Source organism: Chelonia mydas, chromosome 5 (genome assembly GCF_015237465.2).
Source record: "Chelonia mydas isolate rCheMyd1 chromosome 5, rCheMyd1.pri.v2, whole genome shotgun sequence".
NCBI classification, from domain to species: domain Eukaryota; kingdom Metazoa; phylum Chordata; order Testudines; family Cheloniidae; genus Chelonia; species Chelonia mydas.
Window position 1 is genome coordinate 60,536,213 of NC_051245.2, and position 12,837 is coordinate 60,549,049.

At 42.4% G+C, this 12,837-nt stretch overlaps 1 protein-coding gene across 33 annotated transcripts in view; it reads left to right on the forward strand.

Moving 5' to 3' along the window:
• CAST (calpastatin) overlaps positions 1-12,837 on the forward strand; it is a 107,191-nt gene that overhangs the window by 20,209 nt on the left and 74,145 nt on the right. For 2 of the 33 annotated variants that reach the window (XM_037903281.1, XM_037903282.2), the window contains exon 1: positions 8,120-8,268. The exons of the other annotated variants lie outside the window; for them this stretch is intronic. The gene's annotated coding sequence lies outside the window, so the exon portion shown is untranslated. Of the gene's footprint in view, positions 1-8,119; positions 8,269-12,837 lie in introns of those variants that run through there. 33 annotated transcript variants of the gene reach the window in all.

Genomic DNA, 12,837 nt, shown 5'->3' on the forward strand with positions numbered 1-12,837 from the left:
TTCAGCACTGCTGCTGGTGGGGCACTGTAATAGCTGCTGCTCTCCAGCAGCCCAGCTCTGAAGGCAGCACAGAAGTAAAGGTGGTAATACTGCAACCTCCCCTAAAATAACCTTTGTGCTTCCCCTGCAACTCCCTTTTGGGTCAGGACCCCCAATCTGAGAAACTCTGATCTCCATGAAATCTGCATAGTAAGAGGTAAAAGCACACAACAGACCAGATTTCACTGTCCTATGTGTTTTTCACAGCTGTGCATTTGGTAGGGCCCTAGTTATGTCATAAAAGCTGTATAACAGCAAGTGGTGGAAGAACTCAGGAGAAGGAAAGCTCATGCAAATTAACTTTCTCTAGCTATGCTTCACTACTTCACATTCTTAAAACCGTTTTCTCTATCTCACTTCAAGCAGCCTGTGGAAGTCACTCCAGCCCTTTGTGTAGGTATTAGAGTAGCTACATCAGGGACAATGAAGACTTCTAGCTTGGATTAAAAGAATACAGAGGGGTCCTTTTGCACCTACTCTGCTCATCAAGGAGGGACTCCCATCACTGTTAAGGATGAGGGGTATGTCTCTCTCTCTCTATCTCTGTCCTTTGAGCCTCCCATTGTCGTTTTATGTAGGACACAGTTAATCCAGAATTGGCAACCTTTGGCACATGGCCTGTTACGGAAATCTGCTGGCGGGACAGTTTGTTTACCTGCAGCGTCCGCAGGTTTGGATGATCGCAGCTCCCACTGGCCGCAATTCACTGTTCCAGGCTGAGGGATGTGCTGGCCACTGCTTCCCACAGCCCCCATTGGCCTGGAACGGCAAACCACGGCCAGTGGGAGCTGCTGTTGGCCGAACCTGCGGACGCTGCAGGTAAACAAACCATCCCGGCCCGCCAGCGGATTTCCCTGATGGGCTGCGTGCCAAAGGTTGCCGATCCCTGAGTTAATCTTTGCCCCCTTTTGTTGCTTTTTGGACTGATGTCTTGAATGGAGCTTGTTTCCCAGAAGAGCCACTTACAGTCTGAGGGATACTCCAAGATTTTTTTTTTTTCCCCGGTGACTGCCTCCACCCCGCACTCTCCAGCAGTCATGACATTCTTGATATGTAGGGGATGGGAGAAGGATGATGCTTAGTGAGTCCCCCAAAGTAAAAGTGATGATGTAGGAAAGTAAAATGATTGATTGGGGCTAAGCTATTCAAACAGAGGAGCCTAAAAACAGATTAAAAATCCTAATTTGCAAAATCAGGCAGATACCTAGAAGTGCTGAGTATTTATTTGCTTCCTTTGAGGTCAGTTGGAACTGTGGGTACTTTGATTTTTTTTTCCAAAAGTCCTAGCACCTGCTTAAATATATTTTAAGACCCTAACTTTAGGCTCCTGCTTTTGAACCCAAATTATTAAAATTTGAACCCAAGTTTACACCTTGTTCTTAAAAGCTGCTTCCAGTAGTAAAATGAGAAATCTAAACTCTTTTCCCCTCACTTTTTTCCTAATTTAATTCAAGTTTAAAGGATGTGACAAATGCAATTTACAACAACACAATTTTGGCAGAGTAACACTTTTCAACAAAGAAAGTTATTCAGGAGACAAATGCTGCCCTGAGATGCTACTTACCCCTCTATAATTCTTTCAGTTAGTAGAACTTTACTTGATTTTGTACAAGGGCAGCAGACTAGGAAACAGTTCTTTGAAAGTAATTAGTTTGTAGCAAAATTAAAGAAATTGGGATTATTTTGATCCAGAGTGAACCAAATGTTCATAATAATCAGATGAAATGCAGGAATTTTTGTAGGGTACCTGCTCTAAGTAATCTTATTTTCTTATACTGAATAAACTTTAAGCAGAAATCCACTATAGGTTTTATACTGTATTATGTGTTTAGAAAAGAATTCTATACCTTTTAGAAACATTTGGATATAGTGTAAGATGCGCTCCCACTCTGTTCCCAAGAAAGTATACGCATGCACACACCCTGTATGCAAATCTTACTACCTTTTAAGGACTTTACTTAGTGGTACCTCAGATAACAGTAAGAAAACTTTAAACCTCAGCCTTCGGCTTCTCCCCTAGATTGTTTCTAGAAGTCCCCGGAAGAACCTCTTGTCCCAGGTCCTAGTTTTCTCTCTGCCCCAGAGGGACACTCCAACCCCTTTTATATAGTGGCCGGAGCTAAAAAGACCCAGCTGCCAACAAGAATCAGTATCTTCATGTAAAGTTCTAGTACATAAACTCAGTGTGGCTCAGCAGAGGAACCTTGCATTTTTATGCAGGGTCCTAGAAACTGCCACTCTGTTACAATCACGTCCTGTAGCACTTCCAAAATATATATATTTGTACACTGCTAAAATGCAGTCACCTACAGTTTACAAGTTGGTAGCCAGCTATACAAAAGTGGCAGGAAAGAATGTGGATCACAGACCCTTCTCAATATTCAAGAAGAGCAAACAATTAAATGTTACTATGTATAGGTCCTTCTATGAAAACCTTAAAGTACCCAAACTATCTACATAGTTGAAGGTTCCTAGTTCAAACCTGAGGCTTACACCAGTAAACAATTTCCTTTTGCTAAAAATAAAACATGATTGTCAATGTTTTGATTAATAGTAAAGAAAATATCAAGTACAAATTAATTCTCACCTGCATACAGTCAATAAAAGTACGTGAGGATTTTAAACAGTAGATGGGGATGATTTTTTTACATTACCCTTCTGAATGTGTGTGTCTGTGTAGCTAAATTTCAAGAACTTTTACCTCAAACTTTTAATTTGAGTAATCTTAATAAAACACATTGTATTCAAATGATTTTTCCATAATATTTTAGAGCTTTTCCTCTTAATCCATATAATTTAGATTTTGTATTACAATAATTAGACTAACAACAAGTGGTTGCTGGGATATGTAATAAATTTATAAATATGGGTTTTGCAAGGAAGAAAAGAACACCATAGTCTTCCAACTATACACACACCTTTTAAAATTGCACTGAGTAAAAACAAACAATGGCAGGAGAGCAGGGCATATTTTATATTACTACAACACAACAAAGAGGTCAGATATATTTCTGTGCTATGTAAGCTATTCTGTATTTATAGAAGTGCTTTTAAACCCTCTTAAGCAAGCTTTGAAAAAATGTGTTCGTCAGTGGTGTGTAAGAAATACTCCTTGGTGAATGGTGTAAGGCCTAAACCACCAGTTTCTGCATGAGTTGAGCTTTCTTTTACCAAAATTAAGTTTCTATCACTACATAGAAACACAGAGAGACTCTTGATTGTGAAGAAAACCTCATTGCTGCCAACTTCTGCAATTATTAGTGTTAGCATAGTTTTCCCTAAAACCCCAGCTTCTGAATTCATGTGACTAGATGAGAATCTTCTACCCCTCATGGTTGAGGAGAAAAGGCTGAAAATACGATCAAATTGTATGCCAAACACTAATAAAAACCAGAAGGCAAATAACCCTACTCCCTCAATTATTAGTTTGTTTTTTAAATAAAGCCTGTGTCATGGGGGTCTGACTTAAGATTTTTGAACCATTAGGGTTGGCAGTACTGTAACCTTCCTAATGAGCAAGCCCAGTGTTTTCTTGAGTCCAAATGCAAGCTTCGATGTTGCTGCTGCTAACTTTCTGAGCATCTGCCTGTGAAATTGAGAAGATTCTAGACAACGTTATTTAGAATTTTGTTAGCAGTTGCTGTGGTCAGCTGAACCAAAATAATTTGGCAGGCTCCTTAGTTTTTGTGTAGCAGACTGGAAGTTCTGTGGCAGGTTCAAATAAATTTAAAAAAAAAAGGGGGGGGGGGGTTCCTAAAAATAATACATACAATCAGCATAGTGTCCCTTGGTTTGTTTTTTAATATTAAATTCACTATTTCACTTGGCTATTACATTTTGAGGTTATAATTTTCAATACATTTTTGTATAGGCAAAAGCTGTCAGGAGGGAAGAAATAACTGGGTGGAAAATAACTTGGGCTCTTGGACGCTGAATAATTGTGTGAAGTGGATTGGAATTGCAGTGTTAATACATTACTTAGCTGTTACTGCTAATTTTATTAGCAATAAAATAGTTAGCAATGCTAATGTAAATTGTTATCTTTAGATGTCAGACCTAATGCACCAGATTATGTGAATGGGGGCAATTAACACCTTTCAGATTCACCTTGTTGATTCAAGCTGCCTGTAGACTGAAGAGAACATCACTGCTTCAGTTCTCATTTTGAAGGCTTTCTTTGCAACCATAAGGGCTAGAAACATTTAAAATCAGGACCTGATTAACTTTTTGTGGGCTCCTCTGGGGAATGATTGTAAAGGGGGCTGGGGGAAAAAGCACAGTGGGACAGGAGCTAGGGTTGGTCCCTGGAGCAAGGGAGGGAGTAAGCAGAATCCTGCCACCCTCCCGCCCACAGAGAGTGGGTACCTACCTGGTCTAGCCCATTCTTTGTTTCTCTCTGCACTGAGCTGCCCCTCCTCCCACAGCATCAGGAGGACAGGTTCTCTTCCAGCCCTCTGGGTGGGTGTTGGGAGTGGGAGGAATGGAGGCAAATGTGGTTATTCCTATAACCAGACTTTTAGTTTCCAGTCAGCACTGCTAACCGGACACTCAGGTCCCATTTTCTACTGGAGTTTCAAGTCTAAAATTGAATACCTGGCAACAGGGCTGCCGGAAAAGCCTGGGGGAAGGGGAGGGGCAAGCAATCATTTTTAAAAGTGAGAGAGCTAAGCCTTAAAGGGGGCGGGGGGGAGAAAGAGATCAAGTGGTGGGTGGGCTAGGGAGTGGAGAGGAGCTAGTGGGCAGGGCCATGTCTGCTGTACTGCCCAGGTAGGTTGGAGACTGTGTGGATCAGCTGACACAGTATCCCCAGCCCAGGTGACATGACAGCCAATGGTGGATTTACAGTTAGTGGGGCCCCCTTGGCCCTGTGCTCAGCTTCATTTTTGGGGCCCCTCCTTGGGACCCAGCCAAGAAAAAGAACAAGTTCTTTTTTTCCCTTCATCCTCCTCCTATAAGTAATAGCAAGTAAATGAAAAAGTGAGGTACCTTGATTATTCTTGTAGTCAAACTTATTTTTCTACAGACCACTTTAAAATCACGGAGGGGCTTGACAGACCACTTAATGATCTTTCCAAATAGTGTATAAAAAAACAACACGTTGGGGTGCTGGGTCATGGAGTGCTTACCTGGGGCAGCTCCTGTTTGGTGCTAGGGGTGCAGGTGGGAATGGGGGCAGGGTGCAGGAGCTCCTGTTTTGTGCTCAGGATAGGGGTAGGTTCAGGAGTCAGGGCGGGCAGAGGGTGCGAGAGGGGGTGCAGTGGTGCTCACAGCAGAGGCCTGGAGGTGGTATGCCCAGATTCCAGCCCCTTCCCCAAGGCCCCGCTCCCGCCTCTTCTCCGCCTCCTCCCTGGAGCGTCATGGTAAATCTGGTACTGTTTAAAATAAATACAAATAAAGAGTGCTTATACAATAAATAAATAAATATAAATACAAATAAAGAGCACTGTTCTGTAGCAAGGGATAAATTCTTTAACAGATAGTGGGGCTGTGGAATACAGGGACCTGTCAATTTCATATTGCCTCCTGGAGCACTGTTTTATAGATTCCAAGGCCAGAAGGGACCACTATGATCATCTAATTTTACCTCCTGTATAACCCAGGGCACAGAACTTCTCCAAAATAATTCCCTATTTGAATTAGACCATATCTTTAAAAAAAAAAAAATCAACCTTGATTTAAAAATTGCCCATGATGGAGAATGCACCATGATCCTTGGTAAATTGTTCCAATGGTTAATGACCCTCAGTTAAAAATTTACACCTTATTTCTATTCTGAATTAGTCTAATTTCAGCTTTCAACCACTGGATCTTGATATACTTTTGTCTGCTAGATAGAACAACCCATTATCAAATGTTAGTTCCCTAGATAGATACTTCAATCAAGTAACCCCTTTCCCTTCTCTTTGGTAATCTAAATAGATTGTGTGTCCTCAGCGTATCCCTGTAAGGCATGTTTTCCAGTCCTTTACTCATTCTTGTGGCTCTTCTTTGAATCTTCGCCAATGTACCAACACTCCTTGTTGAACTGTGGACATCAGAGCTGGACACAGCTTTCCAGCAGCAGAGTAGACTATTCAGGGAGCACAACACTAACAAACATCAAAGCTGTGGGAATAATAGAGTAGTGGAAACCTCCTTCCTGCGTGGAGCAGCTATCCTTGTTGCATAAAAACATAAGATGTGGTTGCAAATACCAGAGATGGTCATCTTCTATTGTGGAAGAAGGGGCTATGGACTATACGGAGCACAATAATAGGTTCTCACTGCATTTTTATGCAGTGTTTACATAATATTATTGCTAACACATGAACTCTGTACCTTACTGCAAAGGACAGCACTGTCTTTGGCTTATCTTTGGAAGTTTTGCCCATGTGAATGGGCTGAACGTTTCCTAGTACCTCTTTATGTCTGAAGGCACACTGCCTCAGCTTCTCCACTTTTCAGGGCTCTCTTGATTAAATTACCAAAGTAAACTCTTTTCTAATTCAGCAACTCTTTTCCCTGGAGCTAGATTTATTAACATACAATATTCAAAATGAAAGTACTTAAATCCCCATCAAGTCAGTACTTCTAGGCCTTCCCTACCTGAAGTCTTTTTCCTGACAACTTAAGGTTTCCTGCTGGAGTTTCCTCACTCCTAGCAGCCTCTGTGGGTTGACTCTCTCTAGGTTCCTGCTGTCCCTTATAGGGGAATGAATTTCTCTGTGCCCAGCTGGTTCTACTAATTAAACCCCATGCCACATATGCCATGTATTCCTAATTGTATGGGACTGGCCAGCTCCAGGCCTCTGGCCTTTGACGGTATGTCTACACGACAATTAAAAAACTGTGCCAGGCCAGCTGTGAGTGTCTAATTGCAGTTTAGACGTGCCTAAAGGGGAAGGCCATCCAGTTACCGCCTCCTTGTTTCCCCTCTCTGGTTGATCTCCACCTTGGGGGTGGAGTGGATGTGGTGGTTTCCATGTTTATCAGACATGTGATGAACCAGAAGCTGATATGAAAGGAGCATTGAAACTCTTTACTTTCAAATAAATAAACAAAAAACACAACTTTCAAGAATTTGATTTTATAAACTGATATGAAATTAAAAAGTAAGTTACTGTTGTTATCCTTGTATCCTGATATCTTTCTGTGATAATACCTTTTTAAACTACCAAATGGGTGTACAGCAGATGGATTTATTATACTTACATTTATGGTCACAACGAAATCAGAGCACAGGGATATTATACAGTGACAATGGTTATAATCAAATAGTATTTCAGATAACTGCTGTGTGGCTGAGGAACAGGAGTAGCCAGTCAGATTTGGAATTTTGCATAACTGATGCATGGCTTGTTTCAGAATTATTATACAGTCATTATGTCTCTGATTTGCTGCTGACTGCTAGTCCATATGCCCAAAGTACACATGGCCCCATCATCTTCTCAGCCTTTCCTCTCCCTTACTGCCCCCAGTTCTCTCTTTTCCTACTTTCACTTCTACCTGATTAGGACAACTCAGTCCAGTCCTGTCCTCCCTCTGATTTAACCACCTCCTGTCTCTTAATTGGAATTATTTAAAAGTCTTGCCTCCTAAGTCCCTCCCTCCTCACCTCTGCTGTCCACAATAACAGTAGTTGCTATTTATTAATAAAGGTGAATTGGACTGTATTGGATTCCTCCAGCCAACACTGTTGCTGTAGAAACCATAGCAGTAGATAGGACTAGGAGCTGTGCAGAGATGCAGACATTGATTTAAGAAAGAAAAAGGGGTACTTAGTATTGGTATAAAGTACAGTGGGCTCAGATCATTCCTGTTGCAACTTGACTGACTTCAGTAGAGTTGCATAGAAATCAGGGATGAGTTTTACCTACTGTCATTTTTTATGATAAACCAATGAGACACAAACATTCATATTTCTACAGGCAGTATTTTCTTTTTTCACTTTGGATTAGTTATTTTAGCTGTGGGAAATCTTTACAGAGAGAGCTGCCTTTTACACACTAAAAACCCCACACCCAACAACAAACTAGTAGAGAGGTGGAGCAACTGAGTCTGGTGGGTGGAGGAGCCTCCTATGCTGTGTTAGAACTGGCTGTGTCATCCTCAAGTGAAAAAGGGGGTTGGCCAGGACTTCAGTAAAACTGAAACCAAGGGCAGGACTGTATGCTGAAACAAAAACAGTTCTGTCATAAGGATCTTGTGCTACAATTAACTAGAAGTTAGACTATAAACCAGCTGTACAAAGTGAGTACTGTTTTCTGACTTGCTTTTCTATCTTCTTTTCTCTGCTTTAGGCTGATTACATGATCTGGTTTCTTCTTTTCTCCTAGCAGTGCTCTGAACGAGCTGCTGACCTCATAGGCTTATGAGATGTTCCTTTTATCTGGGCTGGAGCATTCCCAAACAGGCTGAGTGCACAGTGACTCAGTTCTAAAACTGTCTACTGTGTCCACAGTGCTCAGAGCTAACAGGGGGACAGAGACTTTCCGGATAGCAAGGCTGTTTGTACTCTATATGTGTTTCTGAGTATTTGTTTTGGGGACAGAGTTGCAAAATATACGGTTTATGAGACATAAGCTAAATTCTAAAGGAGGCAGGGAAGGGCAGGGGATTTCATCAACGTCCAAGTTGCTTTAGGTTCAGCTTCTATGTTCCTAGTAACCACAGACATAGTTTGACTTCTTTATTTGGCGGAGGCAACTTCAATCAGGCCAATGGGCTGGGGGGCAAAGGGGGAATTTTGTGCCTGCCTGAGGCTTTCAGTTTAGGGAGGCGCACCCCTCCCTACCCTCTCCAAACTACGCCCATGCTAGTAACTTAAAGTGCCTTTGTGTCAGAAGCCCACATTTTTTGATGCATGAATGCAAAGTTTAATGTAGTTGTTAAATGTACCAAATATTGCATAGTCAGGGCATGGTGATCTGTACAGAAGGATGTTTAGGTATCGATATCCATAACAACACACAAGTATTCAGAATAAGTCCATGCTTGACACATGCAGAAGAAACAGAAGCACAGTCATTAAATTGTTTATTATTGTTTCCATAGTAATACAGATGAGATTTATTGTGTGGACTTTGTATAGGTTATACCTAATATTTCTTAGGAATTTTTCATTATATTCATTGTAAATAAAACCATTGATTCATTACCATAAATTCTTTTCAGGCAGAAGAGTGTTTTCTTTCTTCCTAAAGTAGATGGTTTCTCTTTTCTTCAGTAATATGCAAACTGAGGTGTATCTAAGGTGGTATCAGTTGTCCTGTAGCCAGTTGATACAAAACATCACTGTGACAGGTTGGATCACAGAAACCCCCTTGGGGCTGCCAACCGCTGTGCCAAGACTACTTCTGCCCCTGCTTTCTGTGCCAGCCTGGGACTCCAGCACTCTGTCTTGTTGAGCTAGACATGCCAGTCTGCTCCAGCACAGAACCAGGGTCTGAACCATGTGCCCCAAAGCTGCAGACTTAACTGAAAGCAGCTTAAGAAATGTTCCTGTCTTTAACACTCAGATGCCCAACTCCCAATGGGGTCCACACCCCAAATAAATCTGTTTTACCCTGTATAAAGCTTATACAGGGCAAACTCATAAATTGTTCACTCTCTATAACACTGATAGAGATGCTCAGCTGTTCTCCCCCTCTCCCCCCCACCCCCGGTATTAATACATACTCTGGGTTAATTAATAAGTAAAAAGTGATTTTATTCAATACAGAAAGTAGGATTTAAGTGGTTCCAAGTAACAGCAGACAGAACAAAGTGAATTACCAAGTAAAATAAAATAGAACATGCAAGTCTATATCTAATACAGTATGAAACTGAATACAGATAAAATCTCACCCTCAGAGATGTTTCAGTAAGTTTCTTTCACAGACTGAAAAGGAGGACTTGTGGCACCTTAGAGACTAACCAATTTATTTGAGCATGAGCTTTCGTGAGCTACAGCTCACTTCATCGGATGCATACTGTGGAAATCGCAGAAGACATTATATACACAGACACCATGAAACAATACCTCCTCCCACCCCACTCTCCTGCTGGTAATAGCTTATCTAAAGTGATCATCAAGTTGGGCCATTGTCCTTACCCATAACTATTTTACATTTGGGGACAATGTATACCTTCAGATCAGCGGCACTGCTATGGGTACCCGCATGGCCTCACAGTATGCCAACATTTTTATGGCTGATTTAGAACAATGCTTCTCAGCTCTCGTCCCCTAACGCCCCTACTCTACTTGCGCTATATTGATGACATCTTCATCATCTGGACCCATGGAAAAGAAGCCCTTGAGGAATTCCACCATGATTTCAACAATTTCCATCCCACCATCAACCTCAGCTTGGTCCAGTCCACACAAGAGATCCACTTCCTGGACACTACAGTGCTAATAAACAATGGTCACATAAACACCACCCTATACCGGAAACCTACTGACCGCTATGCCTACCTATATGCCTCCAGCTTTCACCCTGACCACACCACACGATCCATCGTCTACAGCCAAGCTCTGAGATACAACCGCATTTGCTCCAATCCCTCAGACAGAGACAAACACCTACAAGATCTCTATCAAGCATTCTTACAACTACAAGACCCACCTGCGGAAGTGAAGAAACAGATTGATAGAGCCAGAAGAGTTCCCAGAAGTCACCTACTACAGGACAGGCCTAACAAAGAAAATAACAGAACGCCACTAGCTGTCACCTTCAGCCCCCAACTAAAACCCCTCCAACGCATTATTAAGGATCTACAACCTATCCTGAAGGATGACCCAACACTCTCACAAATCTTGGGAGACAGGCCAGTCCTTGCCTACAGACAACCCCCCAACCTGAAGCGAATACTCACCAACAACCACATACCACACAACAGAACCACTAACCCAGGAACCTATCCTTGCAACAAAGCCCGTTGCCAACTGTGCCCACATATCTATTCAGGGGACACCATCACAGGGCCTAATAACATCAGCCACACTATCAGAGGCTCGTTCACCTGCACATCCACCAATGTGATATATGCCATCATGTGCCAGCAATGCCCCTCTGCCATGTACATTGGTCAAACTGGACAGTCTCTACGTAAAAGAATAAATGGACACAAATCAGATGTCAAGAATTATAACATTCATAAACTAGTCGGAGAACACTTCAATCTCTCTGGTCACACAATCAGAGACATGAAGGTCGCTATCTTACAACAAAAAAACTTCAAATCCAGAGTCCAGCGAGAAACTGCTGAATTTGAATTCATTTGCAAATTGGATACTATTAATTTAGGCTTAAATAGAGACTGGGAGTGGCTAAGTCATTATGCAAGGTAGCCTATTTCCCCTTGTTTTTCCTCCCCCCCCCCCCCCCAGACGTTCTGGTTAAACTTGGATTTATGCTGGAAGTGGCCCACCTTGATTGTCATGCACAGTGTGGGGAGAGTGGTCAGTTTGGATGAGCTATTGTCAGCAGGAGAGTGAGTTTGTGTGTGGGGGGGGGGTGAGAAAACCTGGATTTGTGCTGGAAATGGCCCACCTTGATTATCATGCACATTGTAGGGGGAGTGGTCACTTCGGATGAGCTATTACCAGCAGGAGAGTGAGTTTGTGTGAGTATGGGGATGGGGGAGTGAGAAAACCTGGATTTGTGCTGGAAATGGCCCACTTTGATTTTCATGCAGGTTGTAAGGAGAGTGGTCACTTTGGATAGGCTATTACCAGCAGGAGAGTGAGTTTGTGTGTGTGGTTTTTGGAGGGGGGTGAGGGGGTGAGAGAACCTGGATTTCTGCAGGAAATGGCCCACCTTGATTATCATACGCATTGTGAAGACAGTGGTCACTTTGGATGGGCTATTACCAGCAAGAGAGTGAGTTTGTTTGTGGGAGGGCGGAGGGTGAGAAAACCTGGATTTGTGCTGGAAATGGCCCAACTTGATGATCACTTTAGATAAGCTATTACCAGCAGGAGAGTGGGGTGGGAGGAGGTATTGTTTCATGGTGTCTGTGTATATAATGTCTTCTGCGATTTCCACAGTATGCATCCGATGAAGTGAGCTGTAGCTCACGAAAGCTCATGCTCAAATAAATTGGTTAGTCTCTAAGGTGCCACAAGTCCTCCTTTTCTTTTTGCGAATACAGACTAACACGGCTGTTACTCTGAAACCTTTCACAGACTGGACACCTTCCTAGTCTGGGCACAATCCTTCCCCTGGTACAGCCCTTGTTCCAGCTCAGGTGGTAGCTAGGGGATTTCTCATGATGGCCGCTCCCTTTGTTCTGTTCCACCTCCTTATATGGTTTTGGCACAAGGTGGGAATCCTTTGTCTCGTGTCCATCCCACCCCCCACCGCCATGGAAAAGCACCAGGTTTAAGACGGATTTCAGTACCAGGTGACATGGTCACATTTCCTGTGAGACTCCAAGCCTTCATTCCTCCCAGCCTGACTCACTGGAAGGCCTGCCTGCAAACAGAGCCATCCACAGTCAATTGTCCTGGCTGATGGGAGCCATCAAGATTCCCAACCACCATTAATGACTCACACTTTGCATAATTACAATAGGCCCTCAGAGTTATTTTTCATATTTCTACTTTTAGATACAAGAGTGATACATTTATACAAATAGGATGACCACACTGAGTAGATTATAAGCTTTTTAATGATTCCTTACAAGAAACCTTTTGCATGAAGCATATTCCAGTTACATTATATTCACACTCATTAGCATATTTTTATAAAATCATATAGAGTGCAACATCACAATCACCATTTAGTCACAAACACTTAGCTGTGAAGAAGCATCATTCTCCATGTTAGATATGAC